Source organism: Cervus canadensis, chromosome 22 (assembly GCF_019320065.1).
Source record: "Cervus canadensis isolate Bull #8, Minnesota chromosome 22, ASM1932006v1, whole genome shotgun sequence".
Classification (NCBI taxonomy): Eukaryota; Metazoa; Chordata; class Mammalia; order Artiodactyla; family Cervidae; genus Cervus; species Cervus canadensis.
Window position 1 is genome coordinate 57,811,904 of NC_057407.1, and position 23,101 is coordinate 57,835,004.

The 23,101-nt window shown below is 43.0% G+C and overlaps 1 protein-coding gene across 1 annotated transcript in view; it reads left to right on the top strand.

The window, feature by feature from the left end:
• Positions 1-23,101, top strand: part of VOPP1 (VOPP1 WW domain binding protein) — a 146,569-nt gene that overhangs the window by 13,041 nt on the left and 110,427 nt on the right. The gene's annotated exons all lie outside the window — the stretch shown is intronic.

Sequence of the window (23,101 nt, forward strand, 5' to 3'; positions counted from 1 at the left end):
GGCAATGCATTTCTGAGTGAGGTGGATGAGGGTTTTTTTGTTTTCCATTTAGATCATGTATCACTGGTAGAAATGGAAGAAGTTTCCTGTTGAACTTCTTCTGAGTAATGTGCACAAACCTCATAGTAAACTATGATCAGGCTGTTTTTCAATTTAATTAAAAGCAAAATATTTGAGAACACCTGAGGTGTAAAGTACGCATTGACAAGTGTAGTCTCCTTGATGGGACTTCAGCGAGGTTCTTTTGAGCTGTCTTCTCGACTAGTCCTCTCCTTGGCCTTGCACATCTGTCTGCACTGACCCACATTTAGCGAGAATATTGCTAACTTATCCCCCTACCGTGGATATCCAATTACTTTGCCCTGCCTTCAGTAAGAATTCTCTTAAGTCAACTTAGCAAGAATGCCCCTCCCCTTGATGTGTCCTGCTAGTGATTTTCCATCCCCTGACTCCCTCACTCTGCTCCTTGGCTATAAACCCCCACTTGTCCTTGTTGATTTTGGGATTCAGCTCCATCACACTCTTCCCTGGGCTCACAGCCTTGAATAAAGTCTTTCTTAACATTTTAACATGTGTCAGAGTAATTTCTCTTTAAGAGAGCTGATACCAGTATGTGCAGTGGCTTTAGACAGATACCTAAACAGTTTTCAGTTCTAGACCAGTACAGCCTGTAAGGATAGGAATGAGCAGGAGGTGTGCCTTGTTTTGTAGAGAGGAGAAGGCTGATTGTGAAAGGGGAACTAGGGCAGCCACTTGCCCAGCATCTTCACCAGAGCGTGTGTTCTTAGGAAGGCCAGTTTCAGGAAAGAGGGCCCATTAGGAGGTCTAGAAATTGCATTTTTAACAGTATGTGGAATTGAGACCACAGGTTACTTGATGCATTTGCCACTCCCTTGCAGGAGAGGACCTGGTGGCCACAGTCATGACGCCTGGGCTTCAGGCAGCGGAGCAGGGTGTGAGGGGCCATCACTGTGGCAGCTGGTCAGGCTGCCGTGTGGTAGGCTCTGTGGGCAGTGGCTCTTCTTCTGGACTTCATCCTGGGCAGGGTCATGCTTCTCTCAGGGCTGGAGGGGTCAACCTCTTCATCAGGCCTCTGTCTGGCCCCTTCCCGAGTGTCAGCATGACCTGCTATTGATGTATTTCATGAAACTGCCAAGAGTAGAGATAGGTTTACTTATTTTATTCCCACCCTTTTGATTGGAATTCAGTTGTGTGTTGCCGCATGCAGCACAGCGGGTGAGAAAGACCTGAAACGGGGGCGAGCACATAATGAAAAGACAGACACATAAAATTTGGCAAGTGCGGAGTCAGGGGGCCTTCCTGCTCTCCGTGGCAGGAAGACAAAATGGGCCTTTCAGCCCGTACTTTTATTGGCAGAAGAGATTATTAGGGAATAGCTATACTGGGGAGCTCAATTAGCACCCCGTAAAAAGAGAGTAAAGTTAAGGCTCTGTTGTTGATCAGGAATATCTTGTTTTGTTTCCATGGGGATGGACGCAGGGGTAGGCAGTGAAGTAGAGCAGCGAGCACGTCCAGCCCCAAGAATGTCCTGTTCGGCATGCTTCCTAGGACAGTCACGAGGGCGCAGTTTGCCGCACCCTTGAGTCATGGGGCAGGTTCTGGTCTCTGGGTTGCTCCAGAAAGCTACAACAGTATGTCTAGTTCTATTTTTGGCAGCTGGCTCAGGATCTCATTGAAAGCACCGTCTCAAAGAAGTGAGGGAACCAGAATAAAGGAAACTCTTACTATCTACCTAACACCTAACATCCACCTGACTTAAGTTCTCTGTGTATTAGTACTTTGAGCACAAATGTAATTTTTCCGTTAAGTCTTCAGAAGGAAACTTAAAGTCGTGTAAAGCTTTTCAATGAAGCCAGCTCCTCTCTGACCTTGAACATTAACCTTCCATTTGCTTTCTCCTCTGATTTTTAGCAAGTTTGCACTATGTTTGCTGAAAATGTCTTAGGACACTAAAACAGCTCCTTCTTTGATAGTCAGCATCACCAGTGATGCCAGGGTCTGGTGTTGTCCCTTTAGCCTACTGTGTTTTAGGCCATGGTCTGAAATCCTTACTCTGTGGGGTCATTGGCTACAAGGGGGCTGGAGTGAAAGAACGGGTGACTATGTGGGTGAAGGTGGGGAATTCTTCAGTGCAATGCACAGCCATGCTGTCTCTGTGCAGGGAAATCGTGGCTCCTGGGAGACTGAGCAGTGATGGTTGGAATTGGCATTAGCAGAGCATTTGCAGGTGGCAGGACCCGTCCACTGATGAAAGCAGTATCTGTCTTCCTTGAGGTTTTCCACAAGGAAACAAGTTAGCAGGTATGAAACACTCACATAATTTGTATGAGTTTACATTTATTTCTCTGGGGAAAGTTTAGGGTAAACATTTGAAAAAATAATAGGATTCTCTTGTGTGCCTCTAATTACAGAGTCCTTTAGTTAGACTGTATATTGATTAGAATGCTGTCACCCCTAAGTGGTGGTGGTGATGTTCAGTTGTTCAGTTGTGGCCAACTCTTTGTGACCCTATGGACTGCAGCACACCAGGCTTCCCTGTCCTTCACCATCTCCTGGAGCCATCCAGCCATCTCATCCTCTGTTGGCCCCTTCTCCTCCTGCCGTCAGTCTTTCCCAGCATCAGGGTCTTTTCTAATGAGTCAGCTCTTCGCATCAAGCGGCCAAAGTATTGGAGCTTCAGCATCAGCATCAGTCCTTCCAGTGAATATTCAGGATTAATTTCCTTTAGGACTGACTGATTTGATCTCCTTGCTGTCCAAGGGACTCTCAAGAGTCTTCTCCAACACCACAGTTCAAAAGCATCAGTTGTAAATTTGGTCCACTGTAATGCAAACCACATCAGCATTCTTGCCTTGATAACCCTGAGTAACAGGGTTCTGCCTATGTGGCTGCATTGTGGGTTGCAGCAATCCTTCATGTTATGCAAATAAACCAACTTCCACAGCTCTCTGTGAGGACATAGATGTACTTTTTCTGTTCTGGTCTAGCAGTATGACTTGTTTCCCCCCACCCCCTGCCCATTATTTCTCCATGTGAAACTCATTTTGGATGAGGATGGTATTGGATCAGCATTTTCAAGTCAAAAATCAACCCAGTGATTCAGATATAAACACACAGAAAACTTGCTAGCATGTAGCATTAATTACTTTTTGAAACATCTTACATTTGAGTATTTTTTAAACTCTCCACTGTTATTTACTTTTTTCTGATTTATAAGTGATGATGGTGATGATGTGGTAACTAGTACTTACTGTGTTTTTACTATGTGTCAAAGACTATTTTTTAAAAATTTTTTGATACTTTCAAATTTTCTTTTTTTCAGCTTTACTGAGGTATACTTGACAAATTAAAATGATATATATTTAAGGAGTATAATATGATGATGTGATGTGTATATTTGTGAAATGAGCACCACAGTCAAAGTCATTGACATTTTATTACCTCATGTCACCTTGTGTGTGTGTAGGGTAAGAACACTTAAGATCAACTCTCTTAAGAAAATTTCAAGTACAATTTTATTAGCTTCAGTCACCATGCTGTACATTAGATCTCCAGAACTTATTCATCCTATATAACTGAACTTTTATACCCTTACCAACACCTTTTCATTTCCCCATCCTCTCAACTCTTGCAACCACCACTCTACTCTCTGCTTTTATGAGTTCGACTTTCTTAGATTCCACATATAAGTAAGATTATATAGTATTTATGTTTGTGAGTTGTCTTATTGCACTTAGCATAATGTCCTCCAGGTTCATGTATGATGTTAAATGACAAAATAGTCTTTTTTTAAGATTGAATAATCCATTATACATAAATGTTATATATTTTAAATAAATAAATTTAAATAAGTTAACTTTGTTTAACACATATATTTAAATTTTATTTTATTTAAATAAATATATATATGTTAATACATAGACGATAAATTACTCTACTAAATTTTATTTCACTTAAATATGTATATATAAATATGTTATATATACTGTATAATATATAAATATTATATTTGTACATATTTTTTTCTTTATTCTTCTGTTGATGTACACTAGGGTTGTTTCCTTACCTTAGCTATTACAGATATTGCTGCAGTGAACATGAGGGTTCAGATATCCCTTCAAGATAGTGATTTATTTCTTTTAGATTTGTAGCCAGATATGGGATTGTTGAATCATATGGTAGCTCTATTCTTAATTTGTTGAGGAATCTCCATACTGTTTTCCATAATGGCTATACCAGTTTCTATTTCCATTAAAAGTGTGCAAGTGTTCTCTTTGCTCTGCATCCTTGCCAACACTTATCCTCTTATGTTTTTGATAGTGGCCACTAAAACATCTGTGAGGTGACACATCATTGTGGTTTTGATTTATGTTTCCCTGATAATAACTCCAGAATGAAGAGATGGAGCCAAAGCAAAAACAGCACCCAGCTGTGGATGTGACTGGTGATGGAAGTAAAGTCTGATGCTGTAAAGAGCAATATTGCATAGGAATCTGGCATATTCGGTCCATGAATCAAGGTAAATTAGAAGTGGTCAAGCAGGAGACAGCAAGAGTGAAAATCGACATTTTAGGAATCAGTGAACTAAAATGGACTGGAATGGGCGAATTTAATTCAGATGAACATTATATCTGCTACTGCAGGCAAGAATCCCTTAGAAGAAATGGACTAGCCATCATAGTCAACAAAAGACACCAAAATGCAGTACTTGGGTGTAATCTCAAAAACGACAAAATGATCTCTGTTCGTTTCCAAGGCAAACCATTCAGTATCACAGTAGTCCAAGTCTATGCCCCAACCAGTAATCCTGAAGAAGCTGAAGTTCAATGGTTCTATGAAGACCTACAAGACTTTCTAGAACTAACACCCAAAAAAGGTGTCCTTTTCATCACAGGGGACTGGAATGAAAAAGTAGGAAGTCAAGAGATACCTGGAGTAACAGGCAAATTTGGCCTTGGAGTACAAAATGAAGCAGGGAAAAAGCTAACAGAATTTTGCCAAGAGAATGCACTGGTCATAGCAAACACCCTCTTCTAACAACACACAGACGACTCTACACATGGACATCACCAGACAGTCAATACCGAAATCAGATTGATTATATTCTTTGCAGCAAAAGATGGAGAAGCTCTATACAGTCAGCAAAAACAAGACTGGGAACTGACTGTGGCTCAGATCATGAACTTGTTATTAAAATTCAGACTTAAATTGAAGAAAGTAGGGAAACCCACTAAACCATTCAGGTATGACCTAAATCAATTCCCTTATGATTATACAGTGGTAGTGAGAAATAGATTCAAGGGATTAGATCTGATAGAGTGCCTGAAGACTTATGGATGGAGGTTTGGGACATTGTACAGGAGGCAGTGATTGAAGACCATCCCCAAGAAAAAGAAATGCAAAAAGGCAAAATGGTTGTCTGAGGAAGCCTTAAAATAGCTGAGAAAAGAAGAGAAGCTAAAGGCAAAGGAGAAAAGGAAAGATATACCTATTTGAATGCAGAGTTCCAAAGAATAGCAAGGAGAGATAAGAAGGCCTTCCTCAGTGATCAATGCAAAGAAATAGAGGAAAACAATAGAATGGGAAAGACTAGAGATCTTGTCAAGAAATTAGAGATACAAAGGGAACATTTCATGCAAACATGGACACAATAAAGGACAGAAATGGTATGGACCTAACAGAAGCAGAAGATATTAAGAAGAGGTGGCAAGAATACACAGAACTGGAAAAAAAACGACCCAGATAACCACGATGGTGTGATCCCTCACCTGGAGCCAGACATCCTGGAATGCAAAGTCAAGTGCATCATAGGAAGCATCACTATGTAGAAAGTTAGTGGAGTCGATGGAATTCCACTTGAGCTATTTCAAATCCTAAAAGATGCTATGAAAGTGCTGCACTCAATATGCCAGCAAATGTGGAAAACTCAGCAGTGGCCACAGGACTGGAAAAGGTCAGTTTTCATTCCAGTCCAAAAGAAGTGCAATGCCAAAGAACGTTCAAACTACTGCACAATTGCACTCATCTCACATGCTAGCAAAGTAATGCTCAAAGTTCTCCAAGCCAGAGTTCAACAGTATGTGAACCGTGAACTTCCAGATGTTCACGCTGGATTTAGAAAAGGCAGAGGAACCAGAGATCAAATTGCCAACATCCTCTGGATCATCAAAAAAGCAAGAGAATTCCAGAAAAACGTCTACTTCTGCTTTATTGATTACACCAAAGCCTTTGACTGTGTAGATCACAACAAACTGTGAAAAATTCTTAAAGACATAGGAATTACCTGCCTCCTGAGAAATCTGTATGCAGGTCAAGAAGCAACAGTTAGAACCAGACATAAGACAACAGACAGGTTCCACAGTGAGAAAGGAATACATCAAGGCTGTATATTGTTACCCTGCTCATTTAACTTGTATGCAAAGTACATCATGCGAAATGCCATGCGGGATGAAGCACAAGCTGGAATCAAGAGTGTCAGGAGAAATATCAATAACCTCAGACACACAGATGATACCACCCTTATGTCAGAAAGTGAAGAGAACTGAAGAACCTCTTGATGAAAGTGAAAAAGGAGAGTGAAAAAGCTGGCCTAAAACTCAACATTCAAAAAATGAAGATCATGACATCCACTCCCATCACTTCATGGCAGATAGATGGGGAAACAGTGGAAACAGAGATACTTTATTTTCTTGGGCTCCAAAATCACTGCAGCTGGTGATTGCAGCCATGAAATTACAAGATGCTTGTTCCTTGGAAGAAAAGCTATGACCAACCTAGACTAAAAAGCAGAGACCTTACGTTGCCAACAAAGGTCCGTCTAGTCAGAGCTATGGTTTTTCCATTGGTCATGTATGGATGTGAGAGTTGGGCTGTAAAGAAAGCTGAGCACTGAAGAATTGATGCTTTTGAACTGTGGTGTTGGAGGAGACTCTTGAGAGTCCCTTGGACTGCAAGGAGATCAAACCAGTCAATCCTAAAAGAAATCAGTCCTGAATATTCATTGGAAGGACTGATGCTGAAGCTGAAACTCCAATACTTTGTCCACCTGATGTGAAGAACTGACTCACTGGAAAAGACCCTGATGCTGGGAGAGATTGAAGGTGGGAGAAGGGGATGACAGAGGATGAGGTGGTTGGATGGCATCACTGACTCGATGGACATGAATTTGAGCAAGCTCATGAGTTGGTGGACAGGAAAGCCTGGCATGCTGCAGTCTGTGGGGTCACAAAGAGTCAGACACAACTGAGTGACTGAACTGAACTGATAGTTATGTTGAGCAACTTTTCATGTGTCTGTTGACCATCTGTATGTATTCTTTTGCTTAAGTTGCTCAGTCATATCTGACTCTTTGTTTTCCTACATCATAGCCCACCGGGCTCCTCTGTCCATTATATTCTCCAGGCAAGAATACTGGAGTGGAGTACCATTCCTTTCCCCAGAGGATCTTCCTGACCCAGGGATTGAAGCTGGATCTCTTGTGTTGCAGGCAGATTCTTTACTGTTTAAGCTACAGGGAAGAATATATCTTTGGGGAAACATATTTTCAGGCACTTTGCCTATTTTTATTGGGTTATTGTTTTTTGTGTTTCATTTTTTGTTAATGAGTTCATTGTATATTTTAGATATTAGTTCCTTATTAGATGTATGGTTTACAAGTATTGTTTACCACTCTGTAGGTTGCCTTTTCACTTTGATTGTTTCCTTTGCTGTGTGGAAGTTATTTAGTTAGAGGTAGTCACACTTGTTTATTTTTTTATTTTATTGCCTCTTCTTTTAGTGTCATATTGCAAAGACTCATGTCAAAGAGCTTTTTTCCATATGTTTTCTTCTATGGGTTTTACAGTTTTAACTCTTACATTTAGGGGTTTGAACTTGTGACGCCTTGATTTGTTTGAAATTTTTATGACCTGTTTTGTGAACTAATGTAATCTTGCAGAATTTGCAGTGTGTACTTGAGAAGTATGTGTATTCTTCTACTGTTGATGCAAAGTTCTCTATATGTCTGTTAGGTCTATTTGGTTCTATAGTGTTGTTCGGTTCTGTTGTCTCCTTATTGGTATTTTCTGATGATTTATCCATTTTGAGAGTGGATCTTGAACTCTCATGTTTTTATTGAATTGCTGTGTATTTCTCTCTTTAGATCTGACAGTATTTTCTTTATGTATTTAGATGCTTTGATCTTGGGTAAATACATATTTATAACTATTACAGCTTCCTGTTGAACTGTCCTTTTATCACTATGCAATGACCTTCTTTGTCTCTTTTGACAGTTTTAACTTAAGGTCAATTTTATCTAGTATAAGAATAGTTGACCCTTGAGCAGTGGGAGTTAGGGGTGTCTGTTGCCTAAGTATTTGAACATTTGTATGTAACATTACAGTGAGCCCTTTGTATTCAAGATTCTGCACTCACAAGTTCAGCCACCTGAATCATGTAATACTGGAATACGTATTTATCACAAAATATCTGCATAAAAGTGGACTCTGACTTAACACTGGTGCAGTGACAGCTATACAGTCACCCCTGCTCTTTTTTGGTTACCGTTTGCATAGATTATCTATTTCCATCTTTTTGAGCCTATGTGTGCCTTTAAAGCTTGAGTCTCTTGCACGAAGTGTATACTTGGATCTTGTTTTCTCATTAATTCAGCCATTCTGTTTTTTGATTGGGTAGTTTCATCTGTTTATATTTAAAGTGATTATGAACTAAATGGCAAAAGAACTACTCTTGCCATTTGATTCATTATTTTGTGACTTTTTTTTTCAAGTTTTTTTGCTTTCTTCCTTTGGAATTTGTAGTGGTACACTTTGAATTGGGCTTCCCACCAGGTGGCACAGTGGTAAAGAATCCGCTTGCCATTGCAGGAAGTGTAAGGACTGCAGGTTTGATCCCGGGGTTAGGAAGATCCCCTGGAATAGGAAGTGGCAACTTGCCACCTCAGTGTTCTTGCCTGGAAAATTTCATACACAGAGGAGCCTGGCAGGCTGCAGTCCATGGGGTTGCAAACAGTCAGAGACAACTGAGCAATTGCGTTCTCACACATGCTTTGAATCATTTTAAGCTTTTGTGCATCTGCTGTAAGTTTTTTCTTGGTGATTACCAAGCTGCTGTTGCTGCTGCTAAGTCGCTTCAGTCGTGTCCGACTCTGTGCGACCCCATAGACGGCAGCCCACCACGCTCCCGTCCCTGGGAGTCTCCAGGCAAGAACACTGGAGTGGGCTGCCGTTTCCTTCTCTAGTGCATGAAAGTGAAAAGTGAAAGTGAAGTCGCTCAGTCAAGTCCAACTCTTCGTGACCCCATGGACTGCAGCCTATCAGGTTCCTCTGTCCATGGGATTTTCCAGGCAAGATTACCATGAGGTTTACATAAAATGTCTTACAGCAGTCTATTTTAAGCCAGTAACTTACCTTCATTGCGTACAAGAACTCTATACACTTTTACTACCTCACACATTTTATGCTATTGTTGTCACACTTCTTTTTATATTGTATATCCACTAACAAATTATTGTGTATGTAGTTATTTTTAATATTTTTGTGTTTACATTTTTATACTAGAGTTGAAGGTTATTTACCCATCAGCATTGAGTATTATTCTGAATTTGATTATGTGTTTACCTTTACCAGTGAGTTTTATACTTTTGCATGTTTTCATGTTATGTATTAGCCTGCTTTCATTTTAACTTGAAAAATTCCCTTTAGCTTTTCTTGTAAGATAGGTCTAGTGGTGATGATTCCATCAGATTTTGTTTGTCTGAGAAAGTCTTTGTCTTATCTTCATTTCTGAAGGGCAGCTTTGCTGGGAATAGTATTCTTCATTGGTCATTTTTTTTTTCCTTTTGTCACTTTGAATGTATTATCCCACTGTCTCCTGGACTGTAAGTTTTTTTGCTGAGAAATTCACTTACAGCCTTGTAGGCGTTCCTTAATATATCATAAATCCTGTTTTTCTCTTGCTGCTTTTAAAATTTTGTCTTTGGATGTTGATTATTTAATTATAATATGTTTCTGTGTAACATTCTTTGGGTTGATCCTTTGAGGATTTGGGTTGATATTTTGGGGACCTTTGAGCTTCAGGAACCTGGATGGGCTTACCACTCTCAAGATTTGGAAAAGTTTCAGCCATTATTTCTTTAAAGAAAGTTTCTGCCTCTAATTTTTTCTCCTCTGCAAAGTCCCATAGTGCATCTATTGATCTGCTTAATGGTGTCCCTTAAATCCCATGGGCTTTCTTCACTCTGTTTCATCCTCACGCCCCCCACTGGATAATTTCACAGGTTCTTTCTTCTGCTTGGTAAAGTAGTGTTGAAGAAATCTATTGGATTTTTCATTTCATTCATTGTGTTCCTTAGCTCCAGAATGTCTGTTTGGGGCTTTTTAATGATTTCTATATTTTTGTTGAAGTTCTCTTCTTGTTAATGTATTTTATATGGATTTTATTGAGTTGTCTACCTGTGTTCTCTTGTAGCTTGCTGAACTTCCTTAAGACAATCACTTTGAATTCTTTGTGAAGCAAGTCATAGATTTCCAGTTCTTTGTGTTTAGCTACTGGGGCTTTATTAGTTTCCTGTGGTGGGCCATGGTTGCCTGTTCATGTAGCCTTGTGTTGATGTCTGTGCATTTGAAGAAGCAAACACCATTTCCTATTTTCACAGGCTGGCTTTGGTAGATTAAGACCTTTTGCTGCTCTGTCCCCAGGCTGATGGAACTGCCTCACAGATTAAATTTGAGCAGGGCTAGAGCCTGGTTACTTGGCTGCTGCCAGGTCCTCAGTTGTGTCCACCTTTGGCAGGCATGTAATTGGGGTTGCAAGTGGTTTGAATCCTGTCTATTCCCTGGGTGCTGGGACTGCTTGCAGGACTGGGGTTGAATAGCCTAGTCATGGTGCCATATCTAGGTCCACAGTTGAAAGGCCTTCTAGCAGGGTCATGGATAGTGTGGTATCCATGGTGTCCCTGAGCATTCTCCCACCGGGTCTCTGGGTGGGCAGCACTGCCTCTGGGACCAGGGCAGAGTGGGGTTAGACTGTCACGGGGCTACTTCAGGATTTACCATCAGAACTGAGGTCAGCAGACCTGCCACTGGGGGTTCAGACAAGTGTGTCTTACACTGGTTTCCCGAGTGGGCAGTATTGCCTCTGCATCATGGCAGATTGGGCCTGGAATCAAGTGGTAGGGCCGCTTGAGCATCTGCAGCTGGGACTGAAGTCAGCAGACCTGCTATTTTCAACACTGATAGAAATTGCTTCTAATATTTAAGTCTATAACTTAAATAGAATGCTTCTCCTAAAGTTTATGATTGATTTTGTTGTTATATATTTACTATTGACTTGTTACTTTGGGAAGTAAGCATCTGGTTTAGCTATGCCTTCATTCACAACATGATGGTTTTGGTGGTGTGTGCTCAGTCACGTCCAATTCTTTGTGAGCCTGTGGACTGTAGCCCACCAGGCTCCTTTGTCCTTGGGATTTCCCAGGTGAGAATACTGGAGTTGCCATTTCCTCCTCAGGGGCAAAGACTGGTGTGGCTGGGTCCCCGGGCCAGCAGGAGTGACTCCAAACCACCTTAGAGTGAGGCTGGGGCCAGGTCACAGGGCTGCCTCCAGCCTGCAGTTGGGTCTGAGGCTGGAAGTCCTGTTAACAGGGGCATGGGTGTGTGTGGCATCTCCTGGTCCCTTGGCAGCTTGGCTCTCTGCACCATGGCTAGGCTGGGCCAGAGCCGAGCCTGTGGGGGAAAGGGCTGCTTTTGGTCTGTAGCCAGGGCCACTGTCAGCAAGCCTGCTTCTCCAAGCAATTCTTCTTGGTCTTGGGCTTCATCAGGGTTTTGCAACTTTATACATGGATCCCAAAGCTCTCAAGAAGACCCTTTTGTCTGTGGAGGGATGCCAGGTTGCTCTTTGTGTGGGAGGTGTGAGCTGGGCACCACCTATTCGACCATCTTGCTGATATCCTGCTAAACACTTGACATTTCATCTCTACAACCCTTCTCTGAATTTACTGCTGCATTATGTCCGTTTTGCAGGTGAACCAAATGAGGCACAGGCGATTAAGAAGCTTGTCCAAGGTTTTCTAGCTGGAGTCAGGATTCCAACCTCTTCAGACTGACTTCAGAGTTTGTGTTCTTAAATACTGTGGTTCCCCTGCCCTAAGTGTTTACATTCATATAATAATAACGTTTTCTTCTCTGCAGTTCCTGGGTAGCCTGACCTGAAAGGAGTTCTTGGTGGATGGTTCACATGTAGGGCCTTTCCATTCTTAAAGTCTGAGAAATTCACCCATGTTACCTTAAGTGATGTGTCTTTATTTTAAATAGACTGTGGAAATGGGGAAGATGGGGATTTTGGTTCGTGGAATCCAGAATGGATAAACAAGCTTAAGATCTGGAAGGCGACTCGGGAACCAGTGCCCTCACTGGATTGTCTTTGTGGCCTTTGAGTCACATCTTCTGCTGGGCTGCCTCACCAACCCCCCCAAACCCTCACCTGCCTCACTAGGTAGGCTGCAGTCAGGGGCCCAACCTGTCTGGCCTGGTACCCTGTGCCAGATTGGGTCGGGCAAGTTTAAGGAGGCCTGACAGGCTCTGTGAGAGTGAGGACTCAGAAGCAGGCTGCAGAGACTCCAGGCGAGTGCCTTGTGCTTCATAAATGTGACTGACTGGTCCCTGCACAGGTGAGCTGGGAGGCCCTGGGCGCACATACATATTGTCATTGCCATGTAAAAATTGTTATGCACATCTGTTGGAAAATGTCTTAGAACACACAAAACAAGCAAGTAGGTTTTGGTTTATGAACTATTTGGCATTATTCACTAATTTGTATTTATTTTCTGTCTTATATTTTCATTATTAGAACTCACTGAAGTATTTCTAGTACAAGCAGTCTTTTTATCTTGGCTGTGTGGCATATGGGATCTTAGTTCCTCGACCAGGGATTGAACCCATGACCCCTGCAGTAGAAGCAGAGTATTAACCTCTGGACCATCAGGGAAATTCCAATCAGTCTTTTAAATTGGTAGGATTATAATCCTTGAAAGGCCTTTGTAGGTAGAAATTATGTGAGTGAAACTTGGTTTTCTTTTTAAAACTCATCCTAAAGAATTATGTTGTCAGCCAAAGACATGCCACTGCTGTGAAAATAATGGGCCATTACTACTCTAATAATGAGGTGTGGGGCAGGGAAATGAGGAGCTCGCACCTAGAGAGCTTTTGACACTTGGACACTTAAGGAAGGAGCCGCCTAGAACAATAAGCTGAACCAAGATAGCACTCCCACCCATGAAAGCTGGACCTCACTCGCCCCCGCAGTTTGCTGCTCACCCTTTCAATTGTGGTGCCCTATTGTTTCCCCACAGGAACCTTGTAAATATCATTACTCTACAGGATGCAAACCAAGGTTGAGAAGTTAAGTGGTTTATTAAAGGTCATGTGTGAAATAAATGAAGATGGTCGGAGCTTTCTTTTCACCTTTCTTGTGTGTGGGGAAAACTGAAACACTAAAGGTCAGTGATTGTTTCAAGTCAGCATCATCCCCTTCCACACTTTGTCCTGCACCTTGCGTATTTATGTCTTCTACCCTTGGTTGAGCACTTCATCCTCTTCTCATTCTCTGAACGATCATGAGGAATCTCATTCATGCCTAAATCTTCAATTACAGTGTTTATGCTCATGTTTCCAAAATATGTTTTTCTAGCCCAGAAATTCGGAGAAGGCAATGGCAACCCACTCCAATACTCTTGCCTGGAGAATCCCATGGACGGAGGAGCCTGGTAGGCTGCAGTCCATGGGGTCGCAAAGAGTCGGACTCGACTGAGCGACTTCACTTTCACTTTTCACTTTCATGCATTGGAGAAGGAAATGGCAACCCACTCCAGTGTTCTTGCTTGGAGAATCCCAGGGACGGCGAAGCCTGGTGGGCTGCCGTCTATGGGGTCGCACAGAGTTGGACACGGTTGAAGTGACTTAGCAGCAGCAGCAGCCACCCAGGAATTCCCTGCTAAGTGCCAGCTCCTATTGATCTGGTTGTCTAATAGAAATCTCTGAGAGCCTGTATCTGAAATAGAGCCCATCCTTTCCCCAATAAATGGCCCCACCACTCACCCAGAATGCTGCTCCAGAAACCTGGACTACTCCCACACCACCTGCTCTGCATTCTCTGCAGTCCTGTTCACGCTTACTCCTCCAAGTTTCTGGAACTCACCTCTCTCAGGCCTGCAACCTGTGCGCTTGCCTCAGTCCAGGTCATTCTTCCTGTGGACAGCCCTCTTTCTTCTGCCTGTGTGCTCTCTTAAGGCCCTAACCCAAGCTGTCACTTCCTTGTTTGAAATCCATGAATGGACCTAAAAATTCCACTCAGCCTTAGCTGAGTTCAGAGTGCCCACAGGTGCCCTGTCCACTCTTTAGGTGGTGTGGCTGTCCTGTCCCGAGCCTTTCTGACCCTATACACCCTTGCCCTAAGCAGATGCTGCATCTAAGAGCAGAGTTCACACATGTCTAAGTATGTTTTATCTTATGAGAATTGACTGATTACAAGTTTTGGAGCCTGGCTCGTCAGCAGTGAATGAGGAGGGCCTTTGAATGGCTAGTTCTTTCTGTCTTCCTTACTGGTGATCACAGTGCTGAGTAAGGTTTCACATTTTGGAAATCACCAAGGGTTGGAGGGAAAGATATCCAAGATTGTGAATTTTGAACAGAGTAGGCAGCCTTGCTGAGATCCCACCAGGACATGCCTGCCAGAGCCGTCTTTCTGAATGGCCCCCGCTGTGTCGTGCACTGTACCATCTTGTTCTCGAGCAGGACAGCCTTGGGAGCAGCCCTACTATGAGGCTCCAGGCTCTGGGAGGAGGAGTGTGTGTGAGCAGTGGTGTGTGTGTGTGCTTAGGGTGGAGGAGAGGGAGCCCAGTGATACCAGTGGAATCGGGGTGGGGGGCTTCTTATGTGGTGATGAATGACTCAGTAGCCATGTTGTCTGTGGGGGTGGGTGTGGAGCTGTTGGGGTTGAGAACAGGGAGTGGGGCCACCTGGTAGAGTTGAGGGGAGCCCCAGTTTGTCTCATTGGTTTTGTTAAGGGAAATATTTAAAGCAAAACCCCCATCTTCAGGCCTAGATATGTAATCTGAATATTATGTCTTGCAGTTGATGAATCAGCAGTCACAGCCAAGCCTCGTAACCTCGTCTTAGGGTCTGTGTCATTGGTAAACAACCTCTGGCTCCCCAGGCTCGTCTTTTATTTCCCTCACTTTGAAAGCAAGTCTCTTACAAAGATTTTCCACTGGTGAGAAGGCCGTCAGTGTGTTCCTGACCGCTCCTCCCAAGTGGTGCAAAAGCAGAAATGAAAATATATCCTGTTTAAATTTTGTTAGGTGGTGAAACTAGTTGCTAGGGACTAGGGGCATTAAAAAATTTTTCCTTTTAACCTCTCTTTTTGCAAAAACGAATTCCTGAATTCAGACTTTTAAATTAGCTGGTACAAGAGATGAACTTTGGTTCCTTTCCAGCAGTGCCTCCTGGTAGGGTAATAACGTATACTGGGAATGAGGTTATGAGATGCAGTTAACTCCTGCACCTGTATTGTCACTCCCTGAATGGTTCCAAGCTTAATTCCTTGGAGAAAGATTGACAGTTGTAATCATGTTGTCCGTCATTTGCCTTTTTTGCTGTAGCAACATTGATGTCCAGACAGAAAGCTCCACCCCGACTGACTAATATGAGGCGCAAGTCTTGGCTGCATGTCTCTCCTAAAATGCCAGTACTCGTCAGCAGTTTGCAGCCAGTGCTGTGTGTACCTGTTTCTTTGGGTTCAAGAGTGCAGTCTAGGGAGTCCTGCGTCTTGTCTCCGCAGTGTGGCCCCTTTCTGAGTTTAGTGTGGTCGACACTTGGAGGTCTCCTGGGAGAATGTCTCCACCAGCCGCCCTATCACTTTCTTCTGTGAGTAAATCCCCATCAGCCGTCTGGAGTATTTAGACTCCATGACCTGAGGTCTCCCTCGGTTTTTGGAGGTGATGTAATGTGGTAGGAAAAGGCAGCTTTGGACCCAGACATTCCTGAGTTTTAAACTGATTCCAGCATTATGCATGTCACTTAGCTCTCCTGGACTTTATTTGTAGCACAGGGAAACTCTTGTTCATCTGGAAGGATGTGAGCTTAGCAGTCCTGTGGAATGTGGAGATCTGCCAGGTAAGAGACATCTGATAATGCCTGATGTCCTTGATATGTCATTTGCCTATCAGGGAAGCCATTCAGTGTAAGGTGGGAATGAAAATATTTGCCACCATATTCCTAGAGACAGTGTGAAGACAACAGCCTTTGAAGGCAATTTAAGCTTCTTGAGGGGAAAGGCATTTTGTGCAGAGCTTTTGAAATCAGCTAAACTCTTTCCTTGCTCATACTTACACTCAATCACTCAGTTGTGTCCGACTCTTTGCGACCCCATGGAGTGTAGCCCACCAGGCTCCTCTGTCCATGGGATTTCCCAGGCAAGAATACTGGAGTTGGTTGCCATTTCCTTCTCCAGGAGATCTTCCTAACCCAGGGATTGAACCTGAGTCTCCTGCTTGGCAGGTGGATTCTTTAACACTGACCCTTCAGGGAAGCCCGACCTCTAGCCTTGCTGTTTCTAAATCCAGAAGTTGCCAGTATTTGTCGATTTCATCTGGTTCTTAAATGGCCCACCTTATCCATGCAATGCATGTTAAAAACTAGCTGAAGGCACAGCCCTCAGCTGCAGTGAGCCCCCCACGGCAGTCCCCGGCATGTCGCTGGTCTCTGCCCTGGTCCCAGTTCTCTCCCTCCACCTCTCCACCCTTGTTTGGTTCAGCACCCACTTTGTCTTGTCCTCCTGCTCCAGCTTCCGTGCGCTCCTTTGCTGTGTCTCCCCTTCCTTCCTCCTGTCCTGAAGGGAAGCCAGGCCCTCCTTCTCCACCTCATGGACCCCTCCCCACTCAGGGTTTCCCTTGGGAGGACGGAACAACACATCCTTTCATTTATTTTGGGTGTGGGTGGGAAAATTGACCTCTGAGATACGGAAAGTGCTCAGAAACTGATTGAGCACAGAACACATCTTGTACTGTTTCAGTCCTCTAGGAATCATAGGTAATTTGCCAGCCAAACTGGAGTGCTCCGTGTTTACACAGAAGAACCTCCCTTTGCTTCTGGGGGTGCTGTTTCTTCCTCCGGGAACGCCCTCTCTCCTTGTCTTTCTGTTCCCATTTCACAGCCAGCCTCCTCCAAGAAGCCTGTCGCAAAACAATGTGATCTCTTGACTTTCAAACTTCATAATTAAAAATTGCTGTATTTATTATGAAAATAAAACTAATGCATTCTAATCATGAAATAATTTTAAAGTAGAGAAATACATGAAGAAACAAAACCACATCTCTCATTACACCAAGACAGGAGCTGTTTACATCAAATGATGTTTTCCTTCCAGCCGTTTTCTTTGCATCCTTCATACAGTGGTCATAACATACATAAAGTTTTGTATTCTCCTGTCATAAGTACTTCTATTCCATTTTACATTTCCTTTAAACATTGTAGAAGCTGTATGATATTTTATGATGTGGCTACTGATTGGCTGATCCATTCTCCTGATGTTGAATATTTAGCTTCTTCCCCATTTTTCTGTGTTTTAAGAATCCTGAGATAAGCATCTTGGTGTGTTTTGGATTAAAAAAAAATAGATTTCTAGAAATGCAATAACCAGATCAGAGCTTATTGACAGACTTAAAAGTATCTGATATATATTACCAAACTGACTTTGAGAAAGTTTGCTTTTTATTTGTTTATTTTTTTCTCTGCCTACCTTTCTTTATTTTTCTCATTTTAACTTTTCATTTCATGTTGGAGTATGGTTGGTTAAGAATGTTTTGTTAGCTTCAGGTGTACAGCAAAGTGATTCAGTTATACGTGTATCTAGTCTTTTTCAAATTCTTTTCCCATTTAAGTTGTTACATAACATTGAACAGAGTTCCCTGTGCTATGCGGTAGATCCTTTGTGGTCATCCATTTTATATATAGCAGTGTGTACATGTCAGTGCTAAACTCCCTAACTTACCCCTTCCTCGTTCCCCAAGTCCTTTCTTGCATACAGTAAAATTCACCCTTTTACAGTTACAATCCAGTAATTTTCAGCATATTCACAAGATTATGCAATCACCACTATCCCCCAAAGAAATCTGATACTCGTTACTGGTATTACCCCCTACACCCTCAGTTCAGTTTGGTTCCGTTGCTCAGTTGTGTCCAACTCTTTGCGACCCCATGAACTGCAGCACGCCAGGCTTCCTTTTTAAAACAAATTTATACTCCCAAATTTATACATTCAGCAGTGTATGTGACTACAAGGTCACATATTATATGTTTGCTATTTGAACAAAAATATATTTCCCCATGTTATGAGACTTGGAGGATTAAGACTGTAGCACATGTGTGCATTTACTGGGTGTTGCAGATGTCCTCTCTTGGAGGTGGGTTGACAATCCATCCCTTGGTCCCAGCTTTCACGCCAGGTAGCCCTCTCGGTTGGTGATGGGTTGGACTGTCGATCCAGATGGCTGAGCTCCGCAATGATAGGAAGTTGGATTCTGCCAGGAGCTGTTGGTCTAGTGCTGCGCCCTCTCCCCAGCACGGCATTTTCTGGGGTGCTCCTTCACTCTGCTGTTCTGTCCCCTTGACTCTAGCCCTGTGGTCCTCAGAGGCGTGGGCCCCAGGAGCATCCTGGAAAGCAGCCAATTTTGATGTGGGTGACCCAGGCACTGCTTCCCTGGTCAGAGGAGTCCGTCCCTGCAGCTACCCTGATGGGAGTGGGTGAAAATGAGCATTGTCCTGACTTGAGAGCACCATTTTTTTTTCCTTCAGAAAGAATCGGAGTGGAGGTTTTTAAATATATAGGATTTTTTTTTTTTTTAAGAGAGGATTTCTTTTAGAACAATCCCATACTCTCTTGTCCAGGAAGAAGCAAAGTGTTCTTCATACAGTTGGATGTGTGTCTGTTTAGAATGTAGTGTTTGGATTAAAGAAAGTAGATGAAGCCTTGCATGCCTAGGCAGATGTCCCCTCCTTTTGTGTATTGAGCACAGAGCGTCAGCCAGTGTGGCCCTGCTCCTCCCAGCCACCCTGGGGAGACTGTGAAGGTTGAACAGATTATTTCTTAGGGTGGGAAACATGAAAAGATCTCTAAGAACGTGGATCTCTGGTTCTGTCCCAATTGCAAAAGTGATGTTTGAGGGTCACTGCCTTCCTTAGTTTTTGTCTGGCTATGTCACAGGTTGGAGGATTTTGGTAGAAATTAAGCCATATTACCAAGTCTGTATTCCATGAAGTGTGGATCCCTGACCTGGGGGCCACTTGCCCTGAGGGAAGGGCAAATGGTAAAAGGACTTGAGCCCTTGCTAACCTCTTTGCCCCACAACTGTCTTAATAAATGGGCCTTTGCTTTAAGAGCCTGGGTATTTTTTTTTTTCTTTTTCTTTTTTATAGTGAAAACTTTTATTATATTTGGAATTAACCAGCTAGACTCAGTTTAGATGATCCTAATTTTGTTAGGAACATCCAAAGCATCATAGTCAGGAGCCCCTCGAACATATGCCTTCTCTCCATCAGGCCTGATCACAGTTTTCACCTTGGCCACGTCAGGTCACAGAGCTTCTTCACAGCCTGTTTACTTTGGGGCCTAGACATCCACAGTGGATACCAGTGTGTTGTTGTCTTCTATTTTCCTCATGGCTGACTCGATGCTGAGAGGGAATTTGATGATGGCATAGTGGTCAAGTTTGTTTCTCCTAGGGCCGTTCTTCTGAGGACGTTTGGGCTGCCTCCTTAGCCAGTGTTTCAGGCTGCCGGAAGGTGGGTAACATCTGGATCTTTGTGTGTGTGTGTGTGTGTGTGTGTGTGTGTGTGTGTGTGTGTGTGTCTGTGGATGCCTTTCAACACCGCTTTCTTGGCCTTCAAAGCCTTTGATTTGGCTTCGGCTTTAGGACGGTCATGGGCTTCCTTCGTCACCTTCGGCACCATCTTTGTGAAAAGGAACCTGGATATTTTTAATGCTCGGGAATGGATTATGGTGAACTGGTCTTATCTCCTCTCCTATCTCCAGCTGAGCTATTTCAAATCCTAAAAGATGATCCTGTGAAAGTGCTGAAATCAATATGCCAGCAAATTTGGAAAACTCAGCAGTGGCCACAGGACTGGAAAAGGTCAGCTTTCCCAATCAAGGTTTGCAATCCCAAACAAAGATTGTTCAAACTACCACACAATTGCATTCATCTCACACACTAGCAAAGTAATAATCAAAATTCTCCAAGCTAGGCTTCAATAGTACGTGAACCAAGAACTTCCAGATGTTCAAGCTAGATTTAAAAAAGGCAGGGGAACCAGAGATCAAGTTGCCAACATCTGTTGGATCATAGTGAGAGGTTGCTGCTGTGAGCCGTGTGCTGCACCGGGATTTGTGACCTCCAGAGGAGAGGCTTTTGATCTCGGGCCAGAGACCAGGCTTGACCAATGGAGGTTTTTGTGTAACAGAACTTTATTAAAGTATAAGAGAGATACAGAAAACTTCTGACATAGACATCAGAAGAGTACAGAAAGAGTGCCCCCTTGATAGATTTTAGCAAGGTGTTTTATGTCTGCTAGCAAGCTTGTTAATTAGACAAGTGAGACCTCACGGCTGAGGGAGTTTGACCAGGCCCCTCTACCACAGTATGCATTTTTGAGATAGGATGGCATGAGGTGTGTCGTCCCCCAGCCATAAAACAACTGGATTGAATACTACTTTGTTGAGCAGTTATCAACCCAAGGTTTGAGAAAAGAATAGTTAGTCTTAGGGGGAACCATTTTGAAGAAAGGCAGATTCCAAAGCAAATACATAGTTTCATTAACATAGCTTAAGAAAAACATTTCTTTAAGGAAAACACATTGGTTAGCTCAAGTCAGAACCAGGTGTCCTCAACACAGAATTAAAAGAAGCCTCTTTTAATTTTGTGTAGAGAAGGAAAAGTCTGCCACTTGCAGTTTATTTACTCCTGCAGCTTGGGGACCTTTGGCCTTTCTATCTGTTACCCTCTCAATAGAAAAAGCAAGAGGATTCCAGAAAAAATCTATTTCTGCTTCATTGATTATGGTAAAGTGTTTGACTGTGTGGATCACAACAAACTGTGAAAAATACTTGAAGAGATGGGAATACCAGACCACCTGACCCGCCTCCTAAGAAATCTGTATGCAGGTCAAGAAGCAATAGTTAGAACTGGACATAGAACAATGGACTGGTTCCAAATTGGGAAAGGAGTATGTCAAGGCTGTATATTGTCACCCTGTTTATTTAACTTATATGCAGAGTACATCATGTGCAGTGCCAGGCTGGATGAAGCTCAAGCTGGAATGAAGATTGCTGGGAGAAATACCAATAACCTGAGATACACAGATGACACCACCGTTATGATGAAGGTGAAGAGGAACTAAAGAGCCTCTGATGACAGTGAAAGAGGAGAGTGACAAAGCTGGCTAAAGCCCAACATTCAAAAAACAAAGATCATGGCATCTGGTCCCATCACTTCATGGCAAATAGATGGAGAAACAATGGAAACAGTGACAGACTTTATTTTCTCAGGGGCTCCAAAATCACTGCAGATAGTGACTGCAGCCATGAAATTAAAAGGTGCTTGCTCCTTGGAAAAAAAGCCATGACAAACCTAGACAGCATATTAAAAAGAGACATTACTTTTCTGACAAAGGTCTGTCTGATCAAAGCTATAGTTTTTCCAGTAGTCATGTATGGATGTGAGAGTTGGGCTATAAAGAAAGCTGAGCACGAAGAATTGATGCTTTTGAACTGTGATGTTAGAGAAGACTCTTCAGAGTCCTTTAGACTGCATAGAGAGCCAACCAGTCCATCCTAAAAGAAATCAGTCCTGAATATTCATTGGAAGGACTGATGCTGAAGCTGAAGCTCCAATACTTGGGCCACCTGATGCGAAGAACTGACTCATTTGAAAAGACCCTGATGCTGGAAAAATCGAAGGCAGGAGGAGAAGGGGATGACAGAGGATGAGATGGTTGGAGAGTATCACCGACTCGATGGACATGAATTTGAGCAAGCTCCGGGAGTTGGTGATGGACAGGAAAGCCTGGCGTGCTGTAGTCCATGAGTCTCAAAGAGTTGGACACGACTGAGGAACTGAACTGAACTGAGTCCTATCTCTTTCATCAAACCTTTAGGTAATCTAAGGTCCATTTGGAACACCTGGTCTCTGACTGCCTGAACTGTCCATTGTGTGACGGCAGACCTCTTAGGTATGCTTTCTTTCTGTCAGCAGAACCCACGGAATCCACTTCCAGTTCCTACAAGGCCCCGTGTCTCCAGGTGGCCAGTCCCATCCTTGTCACTCCGGGCTCATCCAAGACATACATGGTAATAAAACAAGATGCCCCCATCTCCCTCCTAAGATTCTAGACTTTGTTGTGTATTGGGAGATGCTGGTTTTTCATTACACTATAGTACCTATTTCAGAACCCATAATATTTGCCAGCTTTTTCCTCATATTTTGTTCACTCCCAGCTTCACCTCATCCTGAGTAATGGGAAGGAAGGTGGTGATCCAGAACAGCCTCATCACGTAACAGACAAGTCAGTGGGGCAGGAGGAGGGAGAGGGTAGGTACCACTCAAGGCCTAGTTGATTGTTGATAGGCCTTTGGACTTTTTCACAAAAGGCTGAAAAATCTTGCTTTTTCTGTAACGTTTCCTTGTCATAAAACTACTGTGGGCCAAACAAAACACATACATGGGTGGCTAGTTAGAGATAACTGTTCTCAACTCAGCTTCCAGTAAGGGCTTGAATGATTGGTATACTTAGTCCCAGGTGTTTAGAGGTCACTAAGGGAATTTTCTTGCTGTTTCTCAAGTTTACATGGTTCTGTAACTCCCAAAAAGCTGGCAGGATTTATCAGGATGCAGAGACTTAAGTTTAAATGATTGATCCCTGCATTTAAATGTTGCAGAAGATAAGGACTTCACTATAAAATTAGCAAAAATGTCCTGCCTCAGTTCTCCAAGTGGCATCAGAGTTAGAACCTCAGAGGCACCTGGGCACCC